A 5441-nucleotide genomic window follows, 5' to 3' on the forward strand; every position below is an offset into this window, starting at 1 on the left:
CCTCTGCCAAACCCACCGAATAACCATACATTCTCCTCTAGGGCGAGAACAGGCACAGAGAGAGGCTGGACGGTTCCGCTCAGCAGGACCGGGAGATTAGCGAATCACCCCCGCGATGGCCCTGGTGTACTGCTGCTTGGAGTCTGCCTCCTACAAAGAATAGGAGGGTTTGGAAGCTGGTAAATTTCAAATTTCTCTTAAAGAAAAAAATGAGTCGGTTACTTCCGAAAACCCAAAGCTGCGCGCGATTTCACTTTAGAAGGGCCCTGGCGATCCTGACAAAGGAAATGCATTGGATCCCGGGCCGCGCGGGGAACTCCAGGCCAGTGCAAAGCTCCTCCCGGCCGAGATATTATTCGGGAGGCTTTAATGGCTCCACTTCTCATCACGTGGGTATGGAGAGTGAGTGAGGGTCGGCCCTCTGGGACCAGAGAGCAGAGCAGGCTACTCGGATGGATTTGTGTCGTGTCAACTCAGCCAGGCTGGCCCTACTGAACGCGAGTGCCGGCTGCCATCGCCCCAGGACCACTGCCTTACGCGGAGGGGCTCCAGCAGCCAGCCTTTCATAAATCCAGAGAACGGACTGCCGGTGCGCAAGTGTCTGCACGGAGTGGACCGCCGCGGGCGGCCGGAGCGCGCTTGCGGCGTCTGTTCTGTCTCTGTGCTCCGCATTCGCCTGGAATTCGGTTTGGGAAGTATTTGCCAAACAAGTCCTGGGGCTCCAGCGCTCGGGAAGACGGAGAGGAGGCCGGAGCCCCTACCTGCCTTCAAGGGCTTTACCGTCTCGTTGCAGCCCAGGACTGGTCAGCCCGGGGTGGAGGCGCGAAGGCTGAGCACCCCGTGCTTCCCGCCTCGCAGAGATTACCAACCGGGGGGGCTCTGCCGCAGCGCTGACTTCCGGGGCCCATGGCAGGCAGCAGGACGCGCCTCCCGCCCTAAAGACACCTACCTCCTCGTCCCTGAACCCGCACATACGTACGTTTCTTCATATGGGAAAAGGGACCTTGCAGGGGTGAGGGAGGATCTGGAGATGGGAAATTACCCTGGGCGATCTGGGTGGGCCTGTAATTACGAGGGTCTTTGTAAGTGGAAGAAGGTCAGAGTCAGAGGAGATGTGACAAGTAGCCATTTCTGACTCTGAAAATGGTAGGGGACACTTCCCTGGAGCCTCCAGAGGGAATCAGCCTTGCTGATTGACTCTTTGACTCCAACCCAGTGAGACCCACTGCAGACTTCTGGCTTCGAGAACCAGAAGATAATACATTTGTGTTGTTTGAAGTCACCAAGTTTGTGGTGATTTATTACAGCAGGCGAGGAAACTAATAGGATACCATTACCCTCCTTTTGCAGGCGGGGAAGCTAGAGCACGGTGAGATTAAGGAATATGCTCAAGGTCACGCGGCCGGTGAGGGGCAGTGCTGGGATTCAAACCCAGCTTCGGTTCCTTGCAAAGCCCAGGCTCCCTGCAGCACGTGGTCCTCCATTCAATTTAGAACAGCTCAGTGAACTACAGGACAACACAAGGCAGCCTAGCAGCCAATGTTCAAGTAAGAGAGACGTTTCGTGGCTTTTACATATGCCTATTTTCAGCTGAGGATCCCAGGTTGTTGGCGACATTTCCAGAGCGAAAGAGCTTCCCGGTCTCCAGTGGGAGGAGAGGGCCCCAGTTTTCGATGTGTTTCTGTCATGCGCAGCCCCTTCAGGGGCCACTGAGGAAGTGGACTTAGAGTCCCAGGACTGGAGGTGGGGGTAACTGCCTCTTGCAATGGCCCCAGGACAAGAACTCACGAAATCAAGGTCATGGTTCTGCCTCTCCATAAATCGGCAATGAAATCGCGATCCAGAGAAGAAAACCCCCTGTTCAGGGAGTTCTGGGTGCAGATCGACTGGCAATCAAATCCATGCTGCTCAGTGCACTCCAGGGGGAAGGGGAGGGGACCGGGAAGCAGTTTAGCAGGCACCTGGGTGCCACGCACTCCACTAGCATTCGAAGAGGAGATGTCATGATTTTAACCACTGAGCTAGGCCATAGCAGTCGTCATCTCTATTTTACTCCNATTACCCTCCTTTTGCAGGCGGGGAAGCTAGAGCACGGTGAGATTAAGGAATATGCTCAAGGTCACGCGGCCAGTGAGGGGCAGTGCTGGGATTCAAACCCAGCTTCGTTTCCTTGCAAAGCCCAGGCTCCCTGCAGCACGTGGTCCTCCATTCAATTTAGAACAGCTCAGTGAACTACAGGACAACACAAGGCAGCCTAGCAGCCAATGTTCAAGTAAGAGAGACGTTTCGTGGCTTTTACATATGCCTATTTTCAGCTGAGGATCCCAGGTTGTTGGCGACATTTCCAGAGCGAAAGAGCTTCCCGGTCTCCAGTGGGAGGAGAGGGCCCCAGTTTTCGATGTGTTTCTGTCATGCGCAGCCCCTTCAGGGGCCACTGAGGAAGTGGACTTAGAGTCCCAGGACTGGAGGTGGGGGTAACTGCCTCTTGCAATGGCCCCAGGACAAGAACTCACGAAATCAAGGTCATGGTTCTGCCTCTCCATAAATCGGCAATGAAATCGCGATCCAGAGAAGAAAACCCCCTGTTCAGGGAGTTCTGGGTGCAGATCGACTGGCAATCAAATCCATGCTGCTCAGTGCACTCCAGGGGGAAGGGGAGGGGACCGGGAAGCAGTTTAGCAGGCACCTGGGTGCCACGCACTCCACTAGCATTCGAAGAGGAGATGTCATGATTTTAACCACTGAGCTAGGCCATAGCAGTCGTCATCTCTATTTTACTCCGAAGTTAACAGGCTCAAAGCCTTGACATAATGCAACATGGTTAACAAACCTTGCGAATTCTGGAGCTGAGATCTGAACCCATGTGGCTCTAACTTGAATACCTTTACCCTCTCCACTCCGATCTTCAGTGGAGGAAATAGCTATCCCCACCTTTCGGTTTTGAGGTACCTCAGAAGGCTGCTCACATACCTGCCTTGATTCTCAAACTGTCACCGTCTCTGAGGATCTCCTCACTGTTGTCCAGGAGATGAGGAGCACCGGGTCCCTGGGCGGCAGGGTCCCTGGGCGGCAGGGTCCCCNCAGTGAACTACAGGACAACACAAGGCAGCCTAGCAGCCAATGTTCAAGTAAGAGAGACGTTTCGTGGCTTTTACATATGCCTATTTTCAGCTGAGGATCCCAGGTTGTTGGCGACATTTCCAGAGCGAAAGAGCTTCCCGGTCTCCAGTGGGAGGAGAGGGCCCCAGTTTTCGATGTGTTTCTGTCATGCGCAGCCCCTTCAGGGGCCACTGAGGAAGTGGACTTAGAGTCCCAGGACTGGAGGTGGGGGTAACTGCCTCTTGCAATGGCCCCAGGACAAGAACTCACGAAATCAAGGTCATGGTTCTGCCTCTCCATAAATCGGCAATGAAATCGCGATCCAGAGAAGAAAACCCCCTGTTCAGGGAGTTCTGGGTGCAGATCGACTGGCAATCAAATCCATGCTGCTCCGTGCACTCCAGGGGGAAGGGGAGGGGACCGGGAAGCAGTTTAGCAGGCACCTGGGTGCCACGCACTCCACTAGCATTCGAAGAGGAGATGTCATGATTTTAACCACTGAGCTAGGCCATAGCAGTCGTCATCTCTATTTTACTCCGAAGTTAACAGGCTCAAAGCCTTGACATAATGCAACATGGTTAACAAACCTTGCGAATTCTGGAGCTGAGATCTGAACCCATGTGGCTCTAACTTGAATACCTTTACCCTCTCCACTCCGATCTTCAGTGGAGGAAATAGCTATCCCCACCTTTCGGTTTTGAGGTACCTCAGAAGGCTGCTCACATACCTGCCTTGATTCTCAAACTGTCACCGTCTCTGAGGATCTCCTCACTGTTGTCCAGGAGATGAGGAGCACCGGGTCCCTGGGCGGCAGGGTCCCTGGGCGGCAGGGTCCCCGGGCAGCAGGGCGAGGAGGGACCCACGAGGGAGGTACCAGGATTACAGAGTGGACACTGGATCCCAGGCCCACATCCAGCTGTCTGAGGGGGTTGAACCCTGGAAGCCAAAGGGCCTGAGATCAAGGTAGCTCCAGAGAGTGGAGGGGAGAGCCCCAAAGACGTGTCTCTCCAGGGGCTCAAGCTTCTCTCAGGCTGAGCCGGATGGCAGAACACAGTTCAGCCACTTCTTAGCTGAGCGGACGGGCCTGCCCACCCTGGGTGAGGGGACTCCTCCCCAGAGCTCCTTGCAGTATTTGCCATCTCCATCCACGCCCCCTTTCCGAAACACGATTCTTGCGCGGGGAGCAAGCAGATGCATGAAGTGCTGCGTGATCGCCCCCCGGCTCCAGGAGCCGGCGGGCCTCTCCGGCCCCTTTGGCCGGGAAGCTTCCTGAGAAGTGAGAGGCTCTGCTTAACACAGACTGAGAGAGACTTTCAGCACTGGCTGATGCCGGCTTGCTTTTCGTTCGGGGAAGGTACCAGGACAGACCAAAAAACAAGCAGATCAAAGCCAGAAAGGATTAAGAGCTCTCTTCATCCATGTGCAAACTCTGGAATTACTTTAAATGCCTGAATATTTGGTTGGTCTTGGGTGTGAGAGTGGTGTGGGGTCCCTGGGAGGCATCAGGGCGGCCCTGTCACCGGCTGTTGGTGAGAACGTGCCACCCAGCCGCTCCCAACCACAGGCCAACGGTGGTTGTCACAGAGGAAAACGAGGTCACCCAAAACGACTTTCGACTCTTTCACTTCAGTTTAAGACATGTTGTGGACAGTTCTGTGGTGTGGCCTGGCCATGTTAGCCTCTCAAGCCCTGTGAGGAGGACAAGCAGATACGCTTCTGGGGGAAGGCAATCTGGTAGTGCGGGTCAACATTTTATTTTTCAAAATTAAAAAAGATTTTATTTATTTATTTGACAGAGAGGGAGACAGCCAGCGAGAGAGGGAACACAAGCAGGGGGAGTGGGAGAGGGAGAAGCAGGCTCCCAGCAGAGCAGGGAGCCCCATGCGGGGCTCCAACCCAGGACCCTGGGATCAGGCCCTGAGCTGAAGGCAGACGCTTAACAACTGAGCCACCCAGGTGCCCCCCAGGTCGACATTTTAAACGAGTAATTCTTTTGACTCAACACTTCCCCTTCCAGAAATTTATCCAAAGGGGAGAAATAAAAGCAGCATCAAGGTAAGTCTAAAGATATCCATTAGAGTGTGGTGAACAATTTTAAAACCTAAATGATCAGTTCTATCAACCATATATAATCATTTACCGTGCAGTCTTTAAAATAATATATAGTTTACAAAGCATGTGCGTAAGCGGACAGGAAGTTACAAAACCACATGGAGAGGACAAGCTCAGTTTTTAAGTGTCTTTATCTGCCTAGGAAGTGTCTTGGGACAGTATTCATTAAAATGTCGATACTTGTGGGATTCCAGGTGACATCTGTCTTCCTTTTAGTTTTCCGGGGGATG

Source organism: Ailuropoda melanoleuca, chromosome 3 (assembly GCF_002007445.2).
Source record: "Ailuropoda melanoleuca isolate Jingjing chromosome 3, ASM200744v2, whole genome shotgun sequence".
Classification (NCBI taxonomy): Eukaryota; Metazoa; Chordata; class Mammalia; order Carnivora; family Ursidae; genus Ailuropoda; species Ailuropoda melanoleuca.